The 27047-nt window shown below is 42.4% G+C and overlaps 1 pseudogene; it reads left to right on the top strand.

Moving 5' to 3' along the window:
- The first annotated feature begins 21668 nt into the window (after positions 1-21668).
- Positions 21669-25084, top strand: LOC129564039 (bolA-like protein 2; annotated as a pseudogene).
- Positions 25085-27047: the final 1963 nt, after the last annotated feature.

Raw genomic sequence — 27047 nt, 5'->3', positions numbered from 1 at the left:
TTTGTGGGTCTGCTGCTGCTGCTGCTAAGTCGCTTCAGTCATGTCCGACTCTGTGTGACCCCATAGACGGCAGCCCACCAGTCTCCCTCGTCCCTGGGATTCTCCAGGCAAGAACACTGGAGCGGGTTGCCATTTCCTTCTCCAATGCATGAAAATGAAAAGTGAAAGTAAAGTTGCTCAGTCATGTCCTACTCCTAGCGACCCCATGGACTGCAGCCTACCAGGCTCCTCCGTCCATGGGATTTTCCAGGCAAGAGTACTGGAGTGGGTTGCCATTGCCTTCTCCTTTTGTGGGTCTGGAGTTGTCAATTTTCAGGGTCTATCTCCAGGCCATTTCAGTATTTATTTGGAGAGGGAAACTATACAGCACTTTGATCAGGGAAGGTTTGATATGAAGAATTATTTAACATGGATAGAATAATGAGGGATTACTTAGAAATAAAGAGAACTCTTAACAGCATATGTAGTAACCACTATTCCTAGGGCCAAGATGGAGTACTCAAGGAAGAGCCCCACTCCCACCCCAGCGCTGAAATCTAGACCTTGTTGGGGAGGCATGGCTTTGGCTTGTTGAATGGTAGAGAAGTCACTGTGGTGCCACACCCACAGAACTTGCTAGAACTCTTGTTGTGTCCAACTCTTTGAGGCCCCATGGACTGTAGCATACGAGACTCCTCTGTCTGGGATTTTCCAGGCAAGAATACTGGAGTGGGTTGCCATTTCCTTCTCCAGGGGATCTTCTTACCCAGGGATCAAACTCACCTCTCCTGCGTCTCCTGCATTAGCAGGCGAATTCTTTACCACTAGCGCCACCTGGGAAGTCTTTAGGGTACTGAAGGAGACTTTTGGTACTCAGCTGTAAAACTTGAGCGGGGAGGGGAGTTTCTGGGGCAACCGCTGCCCATAGCACACTGCAGGAGCTGTGAGCACAGTAGGGCCTGAGGCTGGAGACACCCACCTCCACCAGAAGAAACTACCCTGGCTGGAGAAACACATGCTGCAGGAGCCTGCCAGGCAAGCCTATCTCACCCCGAAAGCAAAAGTCCTTTTTTCTTCTTATAATCTCTCTACAGTGTTCTTTACTGACAAAACGTAATATGATGTTGTGATGGGATAAGAAGTACATACTTGGATCTTCATCCCCAGCTTCTTCTGAAACAGCTCCAGAGTGATAGACATGAAAAGAGCATCTTTTGCTGTAATACTTAGGTTTTGTCCTCAATTCCTGAAATAGTTCCAGAGTGGTAAGTGTGAGATGATTGTCTTTTGTTGCAAGCCTGTTTTCACCACGCCTGGGTTTGTGCTAATAGAATGACTTTTGGAAAGTCCCTAAGGGTGTGGGGCTAGTTGCCAGGAAACCAACTCTGTGATTAGAGGACTGGAACTTTCAGACCCACCTCCTGACCTCAGGGAGTGGAGAGGAGTGGTCAGTGATGTAATTATGCCTATGTAAGGATACCTTCATAAAAACTCTAACCAAAGAGTTAACAAGATTCCCCCGCTGGCTCAGCAGTAAAGAATCTGCCTTCAACACAGGAGGCTAGGGTTTGATCCCTGGGTAGGGAAGATCCCCTGGAGAAGGAAATGACTACCCATTCCAGTATTCTTGCCTGGAAAATCCCACAGACAGAGGAGCCGGGCAGGATACAGTCCATGGGGTTGTGAAAGAGTCGGACACGACTGAGCAACTAAACAACAAGAGCGTGAAGGGTAAACTAGTCTTATAAAATGAATTGGGAAATGTTTGCTCCTCTTTTTTTTGGCCATGCTGCACAGTTTGTGGAGTCCTAGTTCCCTGACTAGAGGATTGAACCCAGGTCCCTGGCAGTGAAAGCACAGAGTCCTAACCACTGGGAAATCAGGGAACTCCCCCTCCTCCTCTCTTTTCTGAGAGTGTGTTCAGGGTTGGTACTACTGTCTTTTCTTTAGTGCATGATAGAATTCATTAATGAAATCCTCTGGACCTGGAATTTTCTTTGTGGAAAGATTTTTTTTTTTTGCAAATTTAATTTATTGAGTAGATATTGGTCTGTTCAGGTTTTCTATTTCTTTTTGTATCTGTGGTAGGCAGGATTTCAAAATGGCCCCCCAGATTTCCCTGCCTAGTCTCTGGGACATGATCTGTCATAGTCACAATTATGTTCCTTGATAAAAGGGATTTTGCAGATATAATTAAAGTTATTAATCACTTGACTTTTAACCAAAAGAGAGATCACCTGAGTAGGCCCAATATAATCTCATGAGCTCTTTAAAACCAGAGGTTTTTTTTCCTCTAGCTGTTAATACAAGAGGCAGTCAGAGAGATTCAAATATGAGAAGGATTTCATATGCCATGACTTGCTTGAAGATGGAGGGGGATCATGTCAAGGAATAAGGGTAGCCTCTGCTGCTGCTGCTAAGTCACTTCAGTCGTGTCCAACTCTGTGCGACCCCATAGACGGCAGCCCACCAGGTTCCCCCATCCTTGGGATTCTCCAGGCAAGAACACTGGAGTGGGTTGCCATTTCCTTCTCCAATGCATGAAAGTGAAAAGTGAAAGTGAAGTTGCTCAGTCGTGTCTGACTCTTAGCGATCCCATGGACTGCAGCCCACCAGGCTCCTCTGTCCATGGGATTCTCCAGGCAAGAGTACTGGAGTGGGGTGCCACTGCCTTCTCCAAAGGGTAGCCTCTAGAAGTTGAGAAAGGCCAGCAAGGAAAAGGAACTAAATAATACCATCAACCCAAATGAACTTGGAAGCTGATTCTTCCCCGGAACCTCAAGAGAATAGCCTAGCCCAGGCAGTGCCTTGATATTAGCCTTGCTGCTGCTGCTGCTGCTGCTGCTAAGTCGCTTCAGTCGTGTCCGACTCTGTGCGACCCCATAGACGGAAGCCCACCAGGCTCCCCCGTCCCTGGGATTCTCCAGGCAAGAACACTGCAGTGGGTTGCCATTTCCTTCTCCAATGCGTGAAAGTGAAAAGTAAAAGCAAGGTCACTCAGTCGTGTCTGACTGACTGACCCCATGGACTGCAGCCTACCAGGCTCCTCCATCCATGGGATTTTCCAGGCGAGAATACTGGAGTGGCTTGCCATTGCCTTCTCCTGGTATTAGCCTTAGGTGACCCTAAGCAGAAAACCTAACTGGGTTGAAAACATCCATTTGATTAACTCTCTCATCTTCCTCAAGTCTTTGCTTATCTCATCCCTTCAATGAGGCCTACTCTGACTCTCTTATTTAATACTGCAATCTGCCCATCCCAGGCTTCCAGGGTTGCTCAGCAGTAAAGAATACACCTGTCAATGCAGGAGACACAAGAGATATGGGTTCGATTCCTGGGTTGGGAAGATCCCATGGAGAAGGAAATGGCAACCCACTACAGTATTCTTGCCTGCAAAATCCCATGGACAGAGGAGCCTGCTAGGCCATAGTCTACAGGGTCGCAAAAAGTCAGACATGACTGAGCACACATGAAAAGCCCATCCCATCTCTCCCCATGCCCAGCTGGCCTGAACTCCATTACCCTGCTTTAGTTTTCACCCATAATTTTATTACTTTCTTACCTACTATTATATCCATTATTTATTTTCTGTCCTTCCTTGTTAGAATATAACCTCTGTGAGATTAGGAAACTACCTGTTTGTTTATTGATGTGTCTTAAAAGCCTGGCAGAGTAAAAGTTCAACAAATATGTTAAATGGTTGAATACCCTTTTCTCCCCTTACTCTTCCCAAAATGTCTCTGCCTAACACACTTTGACTATTTTGCATATACCCCCAAATATACTGCTCCATTTTGTTGTTTAGTCACTCAGTCCTGTCTGACTCTTTTTTTGATTGAACTGTAGCCCATCAGGCTTCTCTGTCCATGGGATTTACCAAGCAAGAATATTGGAGGGGGTTGCCATTTCCTTCTCTAGGGCATCTTCCCCATTCAGGGATCGAACTTGCATCTCCTGCATTGGCAGGTGAATTCTTTACCGCTGAGCCACCAGGGAAGTACCATACTGCTCCATGACTAACCCCAAAGAAAGATAACCCAAATTTTGTGAATAATTGCATTCAACTCCAAATGCAGAATTTCTGGGATCTTACCTCTATATTCTCCTAGATATGGACTAAAAATGCTAAATTTCTCCCCAAACATTCTATATAAACTATTAGGAAGAAACAAGAGTATGATACAGCAAGGGAAAAAATTCAAGTGGAATCTATAGCCCTTGCTTAGGTAACTAGTCACAAGGCCATAACTGATATTTATAAGATTCTCCCTAAAAGATCCATTTATTATACCCTTTTACTTCAGTTAATGGTATTTTACTTGGTGATATAACCTAAACCTTCATTCCTGGGGAGTCCAACTACCTGTGTGTTGTAGTAATCTTTAGCTTTTAAAAAAAAATTTAAAAAATACTGAAGTGCGACACAGAAAAGTCAAGAAAGCAACTTCCACCTCTGACCATGATGGAGTAATTGGTACTGAACCCACTTTCCCACCATAAGCAACAGTAAAACTGGATAAAATATAAGACAACTATTTTCAGGCATTGCTCAATAAGTATTACAGGAGTACAATCCCTGAGAAAAAAGATACACATGAGGGGAGCCGCATATTTAGTCCAGTTCTCTGGCCTGGGACACTTTCCTGACTGTAACACAGGGAGGTAGAGTCCAAGTCTCATCAAGTTAAAGTCAGGGTGTTAGGACAGTTGCAATCCTCTCAGTAGGCTCAAGAAGATCAATTTTCTTGCTCATTTGCTTTGTTGGTAGATTACATTTCCTTGTGGTTGCAGAACTGTGGTCCGTGTTTACTTGCACGTTGTAAACTGAAGGATGCTCCTAGCTTCTGTGTGCTCAGTAGCTTCAGTCACGTCTGACTCTTTGAGACCTAATGGACTGTCGCCCATCAGGGTCCTCTGTCCATGGGATTCTCCAGCAAGAATACTGGAGTGGGCTGCGATTCCTCCAGCGGATCTCCCTGACCCAGGGACTGAACCTGGTTCTGCTGCGTCTCCTGCATTGGCAGGTGAATTCTTTACCACTGAGCCATCAGGGAAGCCCTCCCAGCTTGTAGAGGCTACCAAATTCCTTCGCTTGCATCCCCCTTCCTCCAACATCTGAGACAGCAATGGCAGGTGAAGTCCTTGTTATTTTACATCTCTCTGACCTCTTCGGCCTCTTTCTTCCACTTTTTACAATTCTTGTGATTAGATTGGGCCCACATGGATAATCCAGAATAATTTCCCTATTTTATGTAAACTGATTAGTAACTTTAATTCCATCTACAACTTTAACTCCTTTTCTCCGTGTAATATAACATATTTATAGGTTCTGAGGATCAAATGTAGACATCTTTGGGGGACCTTTGTTCTGCCTACCATATAGGATATGTTCTCTAACTGTAATGGAACTATGCTAGAAATCAATATCAGAAATGCAATAGGAAAATCTGAGCACATAGAAATAAATCTTTAGCACTGCTAAAAAACTCATGGATCAAAGAGAAACTCTCAAAGGAAATTAAAAAAATACATAGAACTGAATAAAACAGATCAAAATATGTGGGACTGAGCTAAAGCAATGCTGAAAGGGAAATTATTTTATATAGCAGCTTAATTGAGATAGACTTTACCCTTTTAATGTGTGCAATTCAGTGGTTTTTAGTGTATTCACAGCTGTACATTATCACTAATTTAAGAATACTTTCATTGCCCCCAAAAGAAATCCCATACCTATTGCAGTTTCCCATTCCTCCTTGCTCCCAGGCCTTAGAAATAACTAATCTACTCTCTGTTTCTTTGGATCTGCCTATTTTTTACTTGCATGTGAATGAAATCATACAACATATATGATTGGCTTGTTTTAGATAACACAGTATTTTCAAGGTTCATCTATGTTGTAGCCTGTATCAGAACTTTCTTTTTTGTCAAATAATATTCCATTGTATGGATATAAGACATTTTGTTTATCCATTCCACAACTGATGGACATTTGAGTGGTTTATTCCTTCTGGTTGTCATAAGTATTACTGTGTGGGTTTTGGTGTATGTGAACATGTTTTCAGTTCCCCTGGGAACATACCTCAGAGTCAAACTGCTGGGTCATAACTGCTGGGTCATATGGTAACACACTGCTTACCATTTTGAGTATAAAAGGAAAACAAAACACATTGTTTTCCAAAGTGGCTACACCATTTTCAGTTCAGTTCAGTTCAGTTCAGTCGCTTAGTCGTGTTCGACTCTCCGTGACCCCGTGAATTATAGCACGCCAGGCCTCCCTGTCCATCACCAACTCCCGGAGTTCACTCAAACTCATGTCCACAGAGTCGGTGATGCCATCCAGCCATCTCATTCTCTGTCGTCCCCTTCTCCTCCCGCCCCCAACCTTTCCCAGCATCAGAGTCTTTTCCAGTGAGTCAACTCGTCGCATGAGGTGGCACCATTTTACAATTCCACAAAAGAGAAATTTATAACACTAAATGCTGTTTATATTAGAAAAGAGGAGAGATCTCAATTCAATAATCTAAGTTCCCTTTTCAATCAACTAGAAAACAAAAAGTAAAATGAAACCAAAGGAAACAGAAGGAAGGAAAGAATAAGAACAGAAATCACTGAAATTAGAAACAGAAAAACAGTAGAGAAATCAATGAAGCAAAAGGTGATTCTCTAAAAAAAATCAATAAAATTGATAAACCTCTAGCAAGATTGACAAAGATTTTTTTAAAAGTTATAAATGCCAATATTGGGAATCAAACAAAAGATAGAACTATAGATCCAACACACTGAAAAGACGTAAAAGGGAATGTTAGGAACAACTTGACACTCACATATTTGAAAACAGAAGAAATGTACCAACTCCTCCAAACCCACGAGGTACCTGTGATGTTTAATTTTATGTGTCAACTTGACTGGTCTAGGTGAAGCCCAGATTACTGGTAAAATATCATTTCTGGGTGTCTGTGATGGTGTTTCTGAGACTAAATAAAGAAGACTGCCCTCATCCGTGTGGATGGTCATCATAGATTCAGGGCCTTAAAAGAACTAAATAGGCAGAGGAAGGATGCAATTGTTCTCTACTTGAGCTGAGAAATCCATCTTCTTCTGCCCTTGGACATCTATGCTCTGGTCCTCAGGCCTTTGGACTTGAACCGACTTAAACCGTTGCCCCCCTCCTAATTCTTGGGCCTTCAGGTTTGGACTGGAGCTATACCCCCAGGTTTCCTGGGCTTACAGATGGAGATGGGACTTCTCAGCCTCCATAATTACGAGACACTTCCTCATAACAAATCTCTTTCTGTATATCTATTTATATCCTGTTGGTTCTGTTTCTCTGGAGAACACTAATACAGTACAGGCTTACCTCAGGGATATTGCAGGTTAGGTTCCAAACCACCACAATAAAGCAAATATAATAAAGAGAGTCACACCAGTTTTTTTATTTCCCAGTGCATATAAAAGTTATGTTTACACTATACTGTAGTTAATTAAATGGGTATTAGACTGCCACTTGCTGGCTTACAAGTCCTGTGCTCGCCCAGCTTCAAGACAAAGAAAGAGCCCTTAGTCAGTGACAGAGACATCACTGGTTTGATGGATGAGGGGAGCTTACATGAAAGAAGCAAGGTCCTGCAGAGATACCCCACCCACTGTGTGTGGTAGATGGAGGGGAGATCGCCAGTTATAGGGGAATTGACATCAGGTGGGCTCATTAGTTACCAGGGCAACTAGCAGAGGGGCAAGCCCCTCACCACCCCTTTGACGAGAACAATGACTAGCTGGGGCCTGAGGCAAGTACATAGGAAGGTCAGTCATGTGAGTAGCGTGTAGGTGAAGCACACACTGGTTGGGCAGGGGATATACAAAGAGCAAGAGAACAGCTATCTTGAGTGGCCTAACCATACATTGTGCAATAGCATTATGTCTAAAAGTAATAATGTACATACCATAATTAAAAAATACTTTATTGTTAAAAGCTAACCATTATCTGAGCCTTCAGTGAGTGGTAAGCTTTTTGTAAGGTAACATAAAGTATCACTGATCACAGATGACTGTAACAAATATAATAATGAAAAAATTGGAACTATTGTGAAAATTAACAAAATGTGACACAAAGTCATGAAATGAGAAAATTCTGCTGGAAAAATGGTGCCGATAGACTTGCTTGATGCTCATAAACCTTCCATTTGTGAAAAACACAGTATCTGCGAAGTGAAATAAAGTGAAGAACAATGAAATGAAGTGGGCCTGTAATAAAATAGATCATCTGAATAGCCCTTTCACCATGAAAGACGTTTGAATTCACAAACTAAAAAAGCTCCTTAAAAAGAAATCTTGGGAACTTCTCTGGTGATCCAGTGGCTAAGACTCCAAGCTCTCAATGCAGGGGACTGGGGTTCAATCCTTGGTCAGAGAACTAGATCCCACATGCCACAAATAATTTGCATACCACAACTAAAGATCCTGCAGGCCGCAATGAAGATCAAATATCCTGCAACTAAGACCTGGCACAGCCAAAAACAAAAAAGTGCTACCTCTATAGCATGGAGTAATGTACAGCAATAAAGAAGAATGAACTTGATTCATGCCACAAACTAGGTAAATCTCCAGAGCATTGTACTAAGTGAAAAAAGTCAATCCCAAATGTTACATAATATATGTTCTGTTCTGTTCAGTCACTCAGTTGTGTCCGACTCTTTGTGACCCCGTGGACTATAGCCTACCAGGCTTCTCCGTCCATGGGATTCTCCAGGCAAGAATACTGGAGTGGGTTACCGTTTCCTTCTCCAGGGGATCTTCCCGACCCAGGGATCGAACCCGGGTCTCCCGCATTGGAGGCAGACGCGTTAACCTCTGAGCCACCAGGGAAGCCCCCACATAATATATAGTTTCATTTATATGACATTCTTAAAATCTCAAGTTTATAGAGATGAGAAGCAGATTAGTAGTTGCCAGGGACTGGGCATTGGGGCATGGAAGGTTTTGAGGTTGGTGTAAGAGATTGCATGAAGGAATCTTGTGATGATGGTGTTGCAGAAACCAGTACTCGAGAAACCAAGCAGCACACTCGGAGAGTTGGAGAACTCATGTTTATTATGACGGCAGGCCCAGAGGGGTAAACACTCCAAGCTCTGAGCCCTGAACAAAGGGGTTACAGAGTTTTTATACACAGACAGGTATGATTAAGTAGGTTTGTGGGTTTGCAGGGGCTGGGAGATCGCAAAGAGCAGGACAAGAGTGAGTGAGATAAGCTCCAGTTCCTAGTATTGTGAGTCCCCACTTTCTGAGACCTATGTGATCCAAACTTTGCAAAGAGCAGGAGGTTATGTAAAATTTTAACTTTGTCTCTTCAATGGAACAGTTAGTTCTACACTTCCACTTTCAAAGTATTGAAAAAAAAAATCTGTCAAACAAAAGTCCTGTATCCAGAAAATGAATATGAAAGTCACTCAGTCATGTCCAACTCTTTGCAACCCCATGGACTTATTATAGTCCATGGAATTCTCCAGGCCAGAATACTGGAGTGGGCAGCTTTTTCCTTCTCCAGGGGATCTTCCCAACCCATGGATCGAACCGAGGTCTCCTGCACTGCTGGCAGATTCTTTACCAGCTGAGCCACCAGGGAAGCCAATATCCAGAAAACTGTTCTTCAAAACTGAAGAGAGTTGCTAACAGAGTAGGTCTTAGGAAAAAATTATCACATCACAGGGAAAAAATTATTATGTGTGCTTATGGATGTTAACTAGATTTATTGTGTTTATTGTGGTGATCATTTTGCAATTAAATAAAAAACAGAAGGCAACATAAATTCCCAGATAAACAACCAGTGAGAGAAGGTATTGCTAGCATAATTACTTCACAACAAATAGCAAAAAATAAATAAATTAAATGGAAAAGAAATATCAAAAGAAGTTTTTTTTTAGGGTGAAAAGATTTGATACCAGAGAGTAAATCAAATCTGTACAAAGGAGCAAAGAGCATACTAAAGGTAATTATGTAGGCAGTTATACAAAGACAGAAATTACACATCTATAGTACGTTCTCTTTTCTCATCTGAATAGATTTTTAAAACAACTCCATAAAATAATAATTATAAAATTGTATTATTGGGCTTTTAACATAAAAAAAGATGTGATCTATATGACAATAGTACAAAGCGGAGGAGAGAAGGAATGAAACTATATTAGAGCAAATAAATGACATAAAACAGTAAGTTGAAACCACAGGGGAAAACTAGAATGCCACAAGTGGTAATATCTATGTTACTACAAAAAAATTGAGCAACCACTAAGAAAAATAACTCAAAAAATAGAGAAATTATTCAACAAAGGAATGAAAAAGATACAGTAGAAAATGTGTTTAATAAAAAATAAGGTAATAATTAAAAGAGGGACAGAATATTTCTCAGATGACACATACATAAAAAATTAGCAAAATGGCCAACATAAATCCAACCATGCCAATAATAACATTAACTGTGAATGGATTAAGTGACTTAATCAAAGGTAATATTATCAGAGTGGATTAAAAACCCAAGCTGAAACTATGTATTCTCTATGAGAGATGTACTTTAGTTTCAAAGACACAAATATGTTGCAAGTGAGAAGATAAAAGGAAATGTGTTCATCAGTTCAGTTCAGTTCAAGTTCAGTCGCTCAGTCGTGTCCAACTCTTTGCAACCCCATGAATCACAGCACGCCAGGCCTCCCTGTCCATCACCAACTCCCGGAGTTCACTCAAACTCATGTCCATAGAGTCGGTGATGCCATCCAGCCATCTCATTCTCTGTCGTCCCTTTCTCCTCCCGCTCCCAACCTTTCCCAGCATCAGAGTCTTTTCCAGTGAGTCAACACGTCGCATGAGGTGGCCAAAGTATTGCAGTTTCAACTTTAGCATCAGTCCTTCCAAAGAACACCCAGGATTGATCTCCTTGAAGTCCAAGGGACTCTCAAGAGTCTTCTCCAGCACCACAGTTCAAAAGTATCAATGAGTTCATACAATGTGATAAAAATGTTAGTAGAGACAAAGAATGACATTTTATAATGATTACTTACATGGGTGCTAAGTAGTTTCAGCCATGTCTGATTCTTTGCAACCCTATGGACCGTAGTGGGCCAGACTTCTCTGTCCATTGGATTCTCCAGGCAAGAATACTGGAGTGGGTTGCCATGCCCTCCTCCAGGGGTTCTTCCCAACGCAGGGATTGAACCCACATCTCTTATGTTTCTTGCATTGGCAGGTGGATTCTTTTTCACTAGCGTTACCTGGGAAGCTCATAATGATAAGTGTTAGCAAAAAATGTAGAGAAATTGGAACCCTTGTGTATTGATGTTGGAAATGTTTCAGCCACTTTGCAAAGCAGTTTGACAGTTCCTCAAAAACTTAAACACAGAGTTACCATGTGACCCAGCAATTCTACTCCTAGGTATGTATCCAAGAGAAATGAAAACACGTTCACCGAAAGACTTATGTATGGATATTTGTAGCAGCTTAATTCATAATAGCCAATGGTTAGAGACAATCCAAAATCTCCATCAACTGGAGAACAATAAAATGAAATATATCCATTCAGTGGAATACTATTTAGAGATTAAAAAAAAAAAAAACAGACTACTCTTTCAGGCTAAATATGTGAAAGTTGCTCAGTCGTGTCCAACCCTTTGTAACTGTATAGTTCACAATGGAATTCTCCAGGCCAGAATACTGGTGTGAATAGCCTTTCCTTTCTCCAGGGGATCTTCTCAATTAAGGGATTGAACCTGGGTCTCCCACATTGTGGGCAGATTCTTTACCAGCTGAGCCACACGGGAAGCCCAAGAATACTGGAGTGGGTAGCCTATCCCTTCTCCAGAGGATCTTCCTGACCCAGGAATTGAACCAGGATCTCCTGCCTTTAAGTGGATTCTTCACCAACTGAGCTATGAGAGAAGCCCTGTAAACATGGATGAACTTCAAAAACATTAAAAAACAAGGTGCAAAAACTACCTATTCTATGATTGCATTTATATTAAATGTCCAGAAAAGTCATATCTATATAGACAGAAACTAGGTTAGCTGTTATCTAGGTTTGGGAGTGAAGATTAACTGCAAATGAACATGAAGGTGATGATTGCACAATTCTGTAGATCTACTAAAATTTGTTGAACTGTTACAGAGGTGAATTTTATGGTATGCAAATTATACCTTAATACAGTTGAAAATATGATCAATATCATTAGTTACTATGAAAAGGCAAATTAAAACCCAAATGCAATAATATCACATATCCACTAGAATGGCTAAAATAAAAAAAGTAGACAATAACAATTATTGGTAAAGATACAGAGAAATGGGAAACCTCATAGATGACTGATGGAAATGTACATGGTGCAGAATGTACATGGGAATGTGCATTGGAAAACAGTTTCGCAGTTTCTTAAAATATTTAGCTATAAGTTTACCATATGACCCAGCAGTTATTTTCTAGGGTGAATGAGTACCCAAGAAAAGACTAATACAAGAATGTTCCAAGGAGGGTGCTACATTATAGTCAAAAAGTAGAAGCAAACCAAATGTCAACTAACTGATGAATTGATAAACAAACTGTAATAAAACAGAGTGTCATTCAGCCACAAAAATGTATGAAGTACTGATACCTGCCATTATGCCACTGAACCTCTAAAATGTGATGGTAAGTGAAAGAAACCAGATACGAAAGTTTGCAGATTGTATCTACATGTATTGATACACATACTGTATCACATGTATATATGATACCATTTATATGAAATGTCCAGAACAAGCAAATCCATAGAGACAGAAAGTGGTTGCATGGGCCTCATGATGAGAACAAGCATTAACAGTAAATAGGATTTTACTGGGATGATGAAAATGTTCTAAAATAGATTTATGGTGACAATCATACTGTTTGGTAAATTTACCAAAAATCACAGAATTGTACACTTGACATGGGTAAATTATATGATATGTAAATTTGCATCAATAAAGAAATAAATACATTTTTTGGCTCTGCCACTTGGCTTATGAGATCTTAGTTCCCTGATCAGAGTTTGAACAAATAGGAAGAGCATGAAGTTCTAACCACTGGCCCACCAGGGAATTCCCAATAAAGTTATATTTTTAAAAAACTTATGTGTGTTAGGAATGTATAGTCATTACTGTTGTTGTTCTGCCTGGATCCCCTCCAGGGATACTGTGATTTACTATAAGAAACATATACTTGGTTTTCCTCATCATTGCTCGCACAGAGCTGCTAAAAATTTTGAAATTTCCTAAGTGATAAGAGATATTAAGGTATCTTTTCTTATTCACAACAAACCCCTTTGAACCACAACCAAGTTTCTCTTAATGAGGTGACTTTTGGAAAGCCCCCCGAGGATAGGCCTGGTTGCCATGGGAACCAATCTTGTGATTAGGGAGTTGGACCTTTCAGCCCCAATCTCCAACCTCTAGGGATGTGAGAGGGGTAGAGGTTGAATCAATCATCAGTGACCAGTGATTTAATCATTCATGTCTAAGGAATGAAACCTCCATAATAACTCAAAAGGGTGGGTTTAGAGAGCTGCCCAGTTAGTAACCACATGGAGATGCTGGAAAAATGGTATGCCTGGAATGTGCATGGAGCTCTACTTTCTTCCCACAGACCTTGCCCAATACATCTTGTTTATCTGGATATTCCTGAGTTGTATCCCTTTATAATAAACTGATAATAGTAATTATCGGGGTCCAGCCTCGATATGACCCAGGGTATCCTCTGGATGAACGGCGTCGGCGTCAGAGAGAGAGAGAGAAAGAGAGAGAGACAGGGGCTGATGATTCCTTGGTTTACGCTGGAAACCAATAAAACCCCAGCAAGGGGTTTGCTCTGTTTACGTAGGCCGCAGGCGCCCTCTCGAATCACTGGAGGCACTCCACCAGGGCACCCCCTCGAGTGGGTCTTAGAAGCCCAGGCAGATAAGTAAACTCAGAGGGCCCAGTGCTCCAAGGATCTCAACCAGAAAAAGGAGAATAGAGAAAAGGATGGAAAAAGAGAAAGAACGACACGTGGAGACCAAGCTTCAGTGAGCAAGGCCCAAAACTTTATTTTCCAGTGCTGCTTTTATACCCTAAGTTATGCGCATAAGAAACAGAGAAAGGGAGGTATAGATTCACACCAAAATCACGTGTCAGCAGTCTTGACCCTTATCAGGATCAGGGCTTATTTTTGTGTGATAAAAGTTTTAGGTGATTTACATCATCTTCTGGCCAGGGGGCCTGCTAACAGTTTTATGGCCCTCTCTCCTGACAATAGGTTAGTTAGCAAGTAAAAGACTTTTCTTTTAAGGTGACTTTCCTAAAGTTAGGTGGTAGACACATAACAAAGTTACATTCCTATAAGGCACCGGTGTAGTGAGCTGCAAGAAAGGAATTTATTAGCTTAAGATCTGATGTGGTTAAATCAAAGGATTAATATATTTCCAAGAATACAATAGATAGAGGAAACTGCAGCAAGCATTGATTCAACAATGAAATCTTTTCTAGTACTATTCTAATGATTTTAACTTCTTCAACAGATTCCTGTATTTTAGAATATTAGGCTTTCTGTCCTTGCATGGCTGGGAGGCTATAAACAGTCACACTCATAGTTGTAAGAGCCCGGACAAACTTGTCATGCAAGTTAGAAAGCTATCAGAGGGGCTTGGATTGGAACACTCCTATTAAGCCGAGGAGAACTTTTAAACTACAGCTCTGAATGAATGTTTTCAGAGAAAAGTGGTTGGGGAGAAGCCCCTGTAAGTATTAGAGGACTTGGTAAGAGGCGTAAGATAGTAAAGCAGTCAGACTCCAGTTTTCTTTGGGCTAGATGCTCAGGTAAGTCCAGGGGGTTCCTCGAGCCCTGATTAGCCTTTGCCCGTCAGGCCTCTTCCCCAATTGACCTTTGCCATGGGTAGGATTTCCCTCGCTGGCTCCCGGCAAGTAATTACAGTTGATCTTTGAAAAATTCGAGAGTTAGGGGCACCGACCCTCTGAGCAGTTGAAAATCTGCTCCATTTGGGTGGTTCCTCCATATTTGAGGTTTCACATCTCGGATTCGGCCAATGGCAGATCATATAGTAGGTCATATTTATTACTGTAAAAAAAACCCAATGCATATAGTTAGATACTCGCAGTTCAAACCCGTGTTACTCAAGGCTTAACTGTAAACTTTTTCCTGACTTCTGTGAGCCACTCTAGCAAACCTCGAATTCTTTTAACAATTTGTGAGCACCATTCCACTGGCTTTTGTTGTCACTTTACTTCTGTACCTGTGTCTCTACTGCTCTTAGAAGCCTGGTTTTGGGTTAATGGAGCCACTTTGCTTGTACAGGCAGAGAGCTGTCATTGTCTCTGAGTTTATAGTCATCCTTACACAATCCCTTTTCTTCCCATCTGCAAGTCGTGGACAGTCTTTACCCAGTGACTGACTGCTGTGAGAGTATGTGTATGTAGTTCCTTTGCCTCAAGTAGGGACAACAAGCACTGAGGCAGAATTTCCATTCAGTGTTCTCCTGCTGGATCACCCTGAAGCAACCCTCCACAAGATGTTGCCAGAAAGTACGTATTTGTTTAGCTTCTTCCTCTTTCCTGTTCCACTTCCTCCATTCTCTTATCAGGTTGTCCTGGGAGAACTTCCTTAAGTTCATTGCATGTACATTTCAGCAGCTGCTTCTGGGGAACCCAACCCAAGATGAGGGAGCTATTTATTCCTCACTCCCCCAGTTTGCAGGTGGAGGAACACCCACTGAGGTAACACTCCAGGCTTCTCTGTCCCCTCACTTGCTTCTCCCTATGGGACTAGGAATTTGGCATGTGTTGCTAGAGCAGATGCTCTGTGAGCCCTCAGATAGAGGTGCTGCCTGAGACCTTGTGGGCCAGTCAAGGCAAATCCATACTTCGCATGTGTGTCAAAATGAACAGTTGACATTGTCAAAGGGAAGGGGTCATGTAATCATTTTGACAGCAAGTGAATGGTTGATATCCTCAAGAGATGGTGCCATACTGGGGACTTGGTGTTGGTCTCTGTTGCTGGAATGTTAACATTTGGCCATGGTAATGTGTACATCACTGAAGCCCTGGCTGATGGGCCCACGCATAGCTGCCATCACTGTCACTGTGCCTACTCCATTGTTCAAGGACTGGGATGGCAGAGGACAGACTGGCTGATATCAACAGACCAGATCATCCTGTCTCCTTGGTCATTTTATGAAAAGACAAAATCCTTCACTTTGTGCCCATTCCCATAAGTCTACCCACATGCCCCTTCTTCAGACCTCCTTGACCCCAATCTTTCCATCTTTCCCATCCAAGCTCCTGACCAACCAACTGAACCATTCACTGTTGGCTGTGAACCAATATATATTATAACCTCAAGCCACTTCTTCCATACAAAGTGGTTGACCAAGTGTACCATCAAAAGCCTGTCTTTCAGGGACATCCTTGAGTGGAATGGTAGGGAAGCAGCTGCACATTTCCAGCTTGTACCCAAACCTGAGCCAACACATCCAGGAACCAAGTTTGAGCTCTTTTCTTGCTTGCAGCTTGTCATAAGGGATGCTCCATTTCATGTGCCCATAGGTGAGATTTGAAGGAGAGACCCCAGTGCAACAGTGGTGGGTGACGTAAATGTCTGGACCACCTGCTCCTACAGCTTCCTTGTGTCCTCTGCTTGATCCCAATCCCGTTGGATGTACCACTTCATCTTAGAATGAATTTCTGCTGGGTCTGCCCAACCTTGTGGCTGGGTAGATCAGACAGGATCCAGCTCATGATAGGCAGTTCTGGGAACATGGTCACGTGATGTCCCAAGTTCAGGTGTTCAATCTCTTTTAGGGCCCAGCAGCCTGCCAGGAGTTCTTTTCAAATGGTAGATAATTCTCTGCTTCCTGATGGCATGGCCCTGCTCCAGAACACTGAGTAATAGCACTGCATTGCTCCTATTTGGCCTCGTCAGAGACTCCACACGGCATTTTTTTTTTTTTTTTTTGGAAACCACCAATACTTCTACCTTCATGGAACTTTCTGGATTATGCATTTCACAGACCCAAATAACAGGATTGCATTTACTACAGCTGGGGCTTGCTATAGAGGCCTTTCTTGCTCTGAGCCGCATTTAAAATGAGTAGCCTTCTGTGTTATTCAATAAACGGAACAGTGCAGTATTTCCAAGTGCAGAATGTTACTTCCAGACCCAAAGGGCCCAACCTGCCTCCTGAATCTTTGTAGGGTTTCTCTCTGACTCTCTAGAGTGTGTGTCTTATCAGGGCATCCAGGGTACTTTTGCATTTTGCTCCTCAGGTCCAATTAACATGATACCATCTGTACAGTGGACCTATACGATGCTTTAGGAAGTATCCAGATGGCTTAGTTTCCTTTGTGCTATATTATGAGAGAGAGTACAAGAAATAACATAGCCCTGGGGTAAGACTGTGAATATATAGTCTTGGTGTCTGTCCCGTGTGAATGGAAACTGTTTTTTATTTTCCTTCCTGATGTGTGTGAAAAGAATATACCTGCCCAAATCTGTGGCCACCTGTTAATCTGCTTTAGTAAAGAGACCACGTCCAGCTCAGTAAGTGTAATTGGGACTGTTACTGGGCAGATGCCAGACTGATATGATAAAAATCATGGCTCTTTTTTTTTTTAAAATGTTTATTTATTTGTATTTTTGGCTGTGCTACACATGGGCTTTCCCTAGTTGCAGTGAACAGGGGCTACTCTTCACTGTCTACTTCACTGGTGCACGGGCTTCTCATTGCAGTGAAATCTCTTGCAGCATGCGGGCTCAGTAGCTGTGGCTTCCGGGATTTAGAGTGTGGGATCAGTAGTTGTGGTGCATGGGCTTAGTTGGCCCATGGCATGTGGGTCTTAGTTTCCTAACCAGGGATAGAACCAGTGTCCCCTTCACTGGCAGGCAGATTCTTAACCACTGGACCACCCGAGAAGCCTGGGATCATTTAGTGTTTTGAGAGTGACACTAACCTTTGCTCCCACCCCCATGCCTGTGCAGGGAAGTGAGGTTGTTTTTTCTTAATTTGCCATTTTGGCCCTTGGAATGTTTTGCAGGGGAGAGAGTTTCAGGGTCTTTCATAGGGCCTTTCCTATTATAATATCTCTTACTTTGTAGATCAAGGAACTAATGTAAGATATCTACTAACTGCTAATATATTCATTGCAATTACTCATCTGGGAGTCATGGAGATGACTACTGGACCTACAGAGACAGACCTGAGCTGATACTGTTTATCTCATTATTATCTGACCCTCATAAACCCCTCTCTAACAGGGCAGCCACACAGCAGTTTGGGCTGCTGTGTATCAGTGTCAACTTATTTCCTGGTTCCAGTAGACCTTGAAAGTGTACTCTCCTTTCCCCAGCTGAGTAAATGGTCATAGATCTGACTTTCAGACTGCGAAAATCATAACCAGGTATATGTGCCATGTTTTTATAGGGTCCTTCCTTATGGGAACCTGGACTTACCTTCACTTTATGGGTTTTGGGATCTGAGAACTGTCTTAGTTCTGGAAGTTGGGAAAAGAGATGTGACTTTCCACTGGGGCAGTTGACCTGTGTCTTAGTTTGACCTGCTATAAATAAAAACACCAGAGACTGGGTAGCTTATAAACATTAAACGTTTATTTCTCAAACTTATGGAGGCTGGAAAGTACAAAATCAAGGTAACAGCAGATTTGTTGTCTGGTGAAAGCCCACTTCCTGGTTCACAGACAGCCATCTTTTCATTGTAACTTCAAATGGCAGAAAACATGAGAGATCTGTATGGGGTTCTCTTTTGTAAGGACACTAATCCCACTCATGAGGGCTCCACCCTCAGGACCTAATCATCTCCCTAAGGTCCCATCTCCAAATACCATCACCTTGGGGATTAGGTTTCAACATATGAATTTGAGGGGGACACAAACATTCAGTCTATAGCAACCTCAGACTTCTGCTTATTTAATATATATATATATATCAGTCTCTCAGTCGTGTCCAACTCTTTGCGACCCCATGGACTGCAGAACACCAGAATCCCCTCTCCATCAGCAACTCCTGGAGCTTGCTCAAACTCATGTCCATTGAGTCGGTGATGCCATCCAACCATCTCATCCTGTCTCTCTATGAAAGAGAATGATCTTGCCCCTAGGAATGCAGGGTTCTATGAATCATCTCATTTGAAATGTGTGGGTCAGGCACACTTTGGTGAGATTGTACCTTTGGTGCCCATTACAGTAATTATACCCACCTTGCTTCTCATGCTTAAGTGCTACCACCTGACCTCACACTTTCCAGAATGTTATCACCCCTGTTGCTACTAGGGAGTCCAGTCCTGTAATAGTATCTTCTACCATAAGCCCTGGCTCACATCCACAGCCTCCCTTCCTCCCCTGTTTTCCTCTTTCTTTCTTTCTCTCTCTCTTTCTTCCCTCCCTTCCTTCCTTTCACCCTCCTTTCTTTCTGTTCCTCTAGTGGATAAATCTGGAGAAGGCAATGGCACCCCACTCCAGTACTCTTGCCTGGAAAATCCCATGGATGGAGGAGCCTGGTAGGCTGCAGTCCATGGGGTCGCTAAGAGTCGGACACAACTGAAGCGACTTAGCAGCAGCAGCAGTGGATAAATCTATTTTTATTTGCTTTTGCTTATGAAAGAGTCCATTTTTTAAAAAAATTATATATTTATTTTATTTATTTTTGGCTGTGCTGGGTCTTTGTTGCTGCACAGGGTTTTCCCTAGTTGTGGTGATAGGGGGCTACTCTCTAGTTGCAGTGCGTGGTCTTCTCATTGCAGTGGATTCTCTTGTTATAGAGCATGGGCTCTAGGCATATGGGCTTCAGTAGTTGCAGCACGTGGGCTTCAGTGTGTACAGGATGCAGGCTAAGTAGCTGTGGCACACTGACTTTAGCTGCTCCATGACGTGTGGAATCTTCCTGGACCAGGGATTGAACCCATATCCCCTGCATTGGCAGGAAGATTCTTATCTGTTGGACCACCAGGGAAGTCCCTAGGAGTCCAGTATTTGTGGCAAAGAATTCCTCACGGGTTTTGAGACTCCTCTATGGTTTTTTCTAGTCATTTACAGGAAAACAGAAATTTGTTCCACTAGTGTTGTAGATGGTTTGTCACTAATCTCAGAAACCAAATATAAAACTGATTGATACTTTGGCTTTGGTACATTTCTTTGCTTCACAGGGGTATAAGGCCTCACTGGACAAATCAAAATATTGCTGATCTGAGGTAAAACAGGACATCTGTTCTCAGCTGCAGGCCACAGAGTGTGGCAGTCTGGGAGATAGCCCATTTTGCAGATCTAATTATTACTTAAAAAACCTGAGATAATTTTGTGACGAGTACAAAAGAGCTGTAGACAGTAGATTCCAGTTTTTGCAGAGGGGACAAATCTTCTGATGAAACAATTGTCTGGTTCACCTCCAGATCTTCTGGTTTGGTCCTTAGACTCTGAAGAGGCTTTTGAAAAACTGAAATTGATGATAGCCTCTCCTTCAGCTTTGAGGAGACCAAATTTTGAAAAAAAATTCTGACTTATTTTATGTGCTGTTCTTGTTAAAAATGCAGATTTAAAGGAATTCCCTGGTTGTCCAGTGGTTAGGACTCAGCGTTTTCCACCCACTGAGGTGGCCTGGGTTCAATTTCTGGTCCAGGAACTAAGACCCCTCAAGCTATGTGGGGTGGTCAAAGGAAAATAAATGCAGATTTAATAATATTTATGAATGGGCAATATACTGTAGCTAAAAGTGACCCACTTATGTCCTCCAATGCTGTGCTGTCTTGTCATACAGTCATGGAAGCTCATGTTTTGTCTGGAATTAAGCCAACACAAGCAGATGAGTTAATATCAGTTACTAGAGCTACAGTCCTTGGTCTGGACTTAAATATATAATGTATCGACTAATAATAAAGGGCTCCCCTGGTGGATGAGTCGGTAAAGAATCCACCTTCAATGTGGGGGACCCGGGTTCGATCCCTGGGTTGGGAAAATCCCCTGGAGGAGGGCATGGCAGCCCATTCCAGTATCCTTGCCTGGAGAATCCTCATGGACAGAGGAGCCTGGCAGACTACATACAGTCCATGGGGTTGCAAAGAGTCGGACATGACTGTGTGACTAAACACACAGCACAAATAATAAATGTATGTTTGGTGTCCGTCATGCAACAGGACAATTTTAAAAATGGAGGATTTTCACTTATTTAGAAGTAAAAAAACAAAAAATCTCACAGAAAGCTGCAAGGTGATTTGTGGTACTAGTAGTTCACATTGCTGACAGAGTGGCAAAAACCGCTGTTAAAACATGGCAGACTTCACAAACTTAGAAGTCCTAATCTTTTTTAAAAAATTTATTATCATTTTTTCAGCTGGGAGATTTTATTTTTTAAGAAATTTAATGTTTTGTACAATTTTTAAGAGGTCACTTTCCATTTGCAGTTATTCCAAAATATTGGCTGTATTCCCTCTGTGTGAGCCTATCTTACACCCAGTAGTTTACACCTCCCACTTTCCCACTCATATATTGCCCCTGTCCCACTAGTTTGTTCTTATTTATTTATTTATGGCTGTGCTGGGTCTTTGCTGCTGCAAGCAGTCTTTTACTAGTTGTGGGAAGTGGGGGCTACTCTCTAGTTGCAGTGTTCTGGTTTCTTATTGTGATGGCTACACTTGTGGAGCATGGGCTCTAAGGTGTGTGGGCTCAGTAGTTGTGGCTCCCGGGCTCTAGGACACAGGCTTAATAGTTGTGATGCTCTGGCTTAATTGCTCCGCCACATGTGGGATCTTCCCAGATCAGGGATTGAACCCATGTCTCCTGCACTGGTAGGTGGATTATTTACCACTGAGCCATAAGGGAAGCCCTTGTTGTTTTTTTTTTCCTCTCTCTCTCTTTTTTTGTTTACCACCCCTTGCATCTTACAGTGTCTTAGTTGCCCAACCAGTGATGAAACCCAGGGCCCTAGCAGTGGAAGCATTGAGTCCTAACCACTAGACAGCCAGGGAATTCCAATCGCTAGTTTGTTCTCTTTATCTGTGAGTCTGCCTCTTTTTCTTTTTATTATAGTTTTTAGTTTGCACATATAAGTGATATCATACAGTATTTGCCTTTCTCTGTCTGACTTATTTCACTTAACATAATAGCCTCCAAGTTCCTCCATGTTGCTGCAAATGACAGCATTTTCTTTTCTATGGCCAAATAGTATTCCACTGTAATATATGCCACATTTATTTTCAAAGAAAGTAGGATTTATTGGTGGGCATGAGTAAGGAGGGGCCAGTGCCAAGGCTCTCATGAGCACAGGGCCCACCACTTGTCCAGAGAGCCAAATTTTAGGGAGGTATTTGACCCCACAGCCATCGGGGATGAGCTGCTTTTCTGCCACCATCTTTTCAAATTCATCTGCATTAAACTTAGTAAATCCCCACTTACTGGAGATGTGAATCTTCTGGTGGCCAGGGGACTCGAGCATGGCCCTGAGGAGGGTCTCAGTCCTGTCTCCTTGTTCTGCAACATAGTGTGAATGGACATTATGACTTGGCTAATGTGGACCCTGGCTATTGTGCCCTGGGCTTTCCAAAGGCACCGTCTGTGGCCTAGATTGGGGACAGCATGCCAGTCATGAATGTCCACTGGAAACTATGCCCCATTTTCTTTATCCATTCATCTGTTGATAGACAGTTAGGTTGTAGAAGCCTTATTTGTTTTGTAGTGGTTGATTTGGTTTTGCTGCACAGCTTGTACGATCTTAGTTTCTTGACTAGGGATTGAACCCTTGCCCACTGGACCACCAGGGAACTCTCAGAAGCCCTATTCTTAATATGATAAGAAATTTCTGTTTATTTTTAAAAATGTATTTCAAAAAAGGAAATGGGAAAATGGATTGAAAAGGGGATTAAATTTGGGCTGTTCCACTCTCACTACTACTATTCAACATAGTTTTGGAAGTTTTAGCCATAGCAATCAGAGCAGAAAAAGAAATAAAAGGAATCCAGATTGGAAAAGAAGAAGTAAAACTCTCACTGTTTGCAGATGACATGATCCTCTACACAGAAAACCCTAAAGACTCCACCAGAAAATTACTAGAGCTAATCAATGAATATAGCAAAGTTGCAGGATATAAAATTAACACACAGAAATCCTTTGCATTCCTATGCACTAACAATGAGAAAACAGAAATTAAGAGAAAGAGAAATTAAGGAAACAATTCCATTCACCATTGCAATGAAAAGAATAAAATACTTAGGAATAAATCTACCTAAAGAAACAAAAGACCTATATATAGAAATCTATAAAACACTGGTGAAAGAAATCAAAGATGACAAATACATGGAGAAACATACCATGTTCATGGATTGGAAGAATCAATATAGTGAAAATGAGTATACTACCCAAAGTAATCTATAGATTCAGTGCAATCACTATCAAACTACCAACAGTATTTTTCAGAGAACTAGAACAAATAATTTCACAATTTCTATGGAAATACAAAAAACCTCAAAGAGAAAAAGCAATCTTGAGAAAGAAGAATGGAACTGGAGGAATCAACCTGCCTGACTTCAGGCTCTACTACAAAGCCACAGTCATCAAGACAGTATGGTACTGGCACAAAAACAGAAATATAGATCAATGGAACAAAATAGAAAGCCCAGAGATAAATCCACATGCCTATGGACACTTTATCTTTGACAAAGGAGGCAAGAATATTCAATGGAGAAAAGACAAGTTCTTTAACAAGTGATGCTTGGAAAACTGGTCAACCACTTGTAAAAGAATGAATCTAGAACACTTTCTAACACCATACACAAAAATAAACTCAAAATGGATTAAAGATCTAAACGTAAGATCAGAAACTATAAAACTCCTAGAGGAGAACATAGGCAAAACACTCTCTGACATAAATCACAGCAGGATCCTCTATGACCCACCTCCCAGAGTAATGGAAATAAAAGCTGCTGCTAAGCTGCTAAGTCACTTCAGTCGTGTCTGACTCTGTGCAACCCCATAGACGGAAGCCCACCAGCCTCCCCCGTCCCTGGGATTCTCCAGGCAAGAACACTGGAGTGGGTTCCCATTTCCTTCTCCAATGTGTGAAAGTGAAAAGTGAAAGTGAAGTCGCTCAGTCGTGTCCGACCCTTAGCGACCCCATGGACTACAGCCTACCAGGCTCTTCCATCCATGGGATTTTCTAGGCAATAGTACTGGAGTGGCTTGCCATTGCCTTCTCCGAATGGGACCTAAGACATATGGATGGCTAACAAACACATGAAAAGATGCTGAACATCACTCATTATCAGAGAAATGCAAATCAAAACCACAATGAGGTACTGTCTCAGCTGGTCAGAATGGCTGCTATCAAAAAGTCTACAAACAATGCTGGGGAGGGTGTGGAGAAAAGGGAACCCTCTTACATTGTTGGTGGGAATGCAAACCAGTACAGCCACTATGGAGAACAGTGTGGAGATTCCTTAAAAAACTGGAGATAGGAGCTAGGATTCCATCCTCGGTGGGCTGCTATCCTCTCTGGGCTGCCACAACGGAACTCAGTGCCGAGTACCTCCGGGAGAAGCTGCAGTGGGACCTGGAAGCGGAGCAGGTGGAAGTGGAGGACATGACTCCCAGCCGTTGAGCGTCCAGCTTCCGAGTCCTCGTGGTGTCGGCCAAGTTTGAGGGTAAACCGCTGCTTCAGAGACACCGGTGAGATTCCAGGAACATCTTCTTCAGCGCGGCCCCAGCTCTGGGACCACATCCTGGGCCACTTCCTGAAATCTTAACTCTCACTCCTATCCATGCAGCCCCACCACAGACCACCACCCTAGGGATCCTACCTTCGTGTCCCCAGCATCAAATATTGAGATTTAAACCCTCTACCTCTCTTGTTCCCATGTCCCAGGGACTACAACTTGGGGGGCCCCTCCAGTCTCCTGGCAGACCCTAGCTTCGGGGACTGCAACCCAGGTCCCAGCCTGCCCATTTCTAACCCCATCTCTCTCCCAGGCTTGTGAACACTTGCGAAGCAGAAGAGCTCCTACACATTCATGCTTTTGAGCAGAAAACACTGACCCCAGCATAGTGGGTCCATGAGCAGCAGAAATAAGGGACCTGGACCTGCATACCCATTAAATTATGAATCAGGGCCAAAAATAAAACTAACAAAAAACTGGAGATAGAACTGCCATATGACCCAGCAATCCCAGTGCTAGGCATACACACTGAGGAAAGCAGAACTGAAAGAGACACGTGTAACCCAATGTTCATCACAGCACTGTTTACAATAACCAGGACATGGAAGCAACCTAGATGTCCATAGGCAGACAAACGGATAAGAAAGCTGTGGTACATATACACAATGGAATATTACTCAGCCATTAAAAATAATGCATTTGAATCAGTTCCAATGAGGTGGATGAAACTGGAGCCTATTACACAAAGTGAAGTAAGTCACAAAGAAAAACACCAATACAGTATACTAACACATATATATGGAATTTAGAAAGATGGGAACAACGACCATATATGCGAGACAGCAAAAGAGACACAGGTGTATAGAACAGTCTTTTGGACTGTGTGGGATAAGGCGAGGGTGGGATGACCTGAGAGAATAGCATTGAAACATGTATATTATCATACGTGAAACAGATCGCCAGTCCAGGTTCGATACATGAGACAGGGTGCTCAGGGCTGGTGCACTGGGATGACCCTGAGGGATGGGATGGGGAGGGAGATGGGACGGGGTTTCAGGATGGAGAACACATGTACACCCATGGCTGATTCATGTCAGTGTATGGCAAAAACCACCACAATATTGTAAAGTAATTAGCCTCCAATTAAAATAAATTAATTAAAAATAAATAAATAAATTTGGGCTGTTTAGTTGTCAGTTCAGTTCAGTTGCTCAGTTGTGTCCGACTCTGTGACCCCATGGACTGTAGCACACCAGGCCTCCCTCTCCATCACCAACTCAAGGAGTTTACTCAAACTCATGTCCATTGAGTCGGTGATGCCATCCAACCACCATCTCATCCTCTGTTGTCCTCTTCTCCTCCCACCTTCAATCTTTCCCAGCATCAGGGTCTTTTCAAATGAGTCAGTTCTTCGCATAAGGTGGCCAAAGTATTGGAGTTCCAGCTTCAGCATCAGTCCTTCCAATGAATATTCAGGACTGATCTCCTTTAGGATGGACTGGTTGGATCTCCTTGCAGTCCAAGGGACTCTCAAGAGTCTTCTCCAACACCACAGTTCAAAAGCATCAATTCTTTGGTGCTCAGCTTTCTTTATGGTCCAACTCTCACATCCATACATGACTACTGGGAAAACCATAACCTTGACAAGACGGACTTTGTTGGCAAAGTAATGTCTCTGCTTTTTAATATGTTGTCTAGACTGGTCATAATTTTCTTCCAAGGAGTAAGCATCTTTTAATTTCATGGCTGCAGTCACCATCTGCAGTGATTTTGGAGCCCAAGAAAATAAAATCTGTCACTGTTTCCACTGTTTCCCCATCTATTTCCCATGAAGTGATGGGACTGGATGCCATGATCTTAGTTTTCTGAATGTTGAGCCAACTTTTTCACTCTCCTCTTTCACTTTCAGCAAGAAACTCTTTAGTTCTTCTTCACTTTCTGCCATAAGGGTGGGGTCATCAGTATATGTGAGGTTATTGATATTTCTCCCAGCAATCTTGATTCCAGCTTGTGCTTCATCCACCCAGCGTTTCTCATGATGTACTCTGCATAGAAGTTAAATAAGGAGGATGATAATATACAGCCTTGACGTACACTTTTTCCTGTTTGGAACCAGTCTGTTGTTCCATGTCCAGTTCTAACTGTTGCTTCCTGACTTGCATACAGATTTCTCAAGAGGCAGGTCAGGTGGTCTGGTATTCCCATCTCTTTCAGAATTTTCCACAGTTTGTGGTGATCCACAGTCAAAGACTTTGGCATAGTCAATAAAGCAGAAATAGATGTTTTTCTGGAACTGCCTTGCTTTTTTGATGATCCAGCAGATGTTGGCAATTTGATCTGTGGTTCCTCTGCCTTTTCTAAAACCAGCTTGAACAT

This window comes from Moschus berezovskii, chromosome X (genome assembly GCF_049115385.1).
Source record: "Moschus berezovskii isolate FMDL1 chromosome X, NW_MosBer_1.0, whole genome shotgun sequence".
Lineage (NCBI taxonomy): Eukaryota > Metazoa > Chordata > Mammalia > Artiodactyla > Moschidae > Moschus > Moschus berezovskii.
Note: the sequence above shows the minus strand (reverse complement) of the source record. Positions and strands in the feature narration are given on the sequence as shown.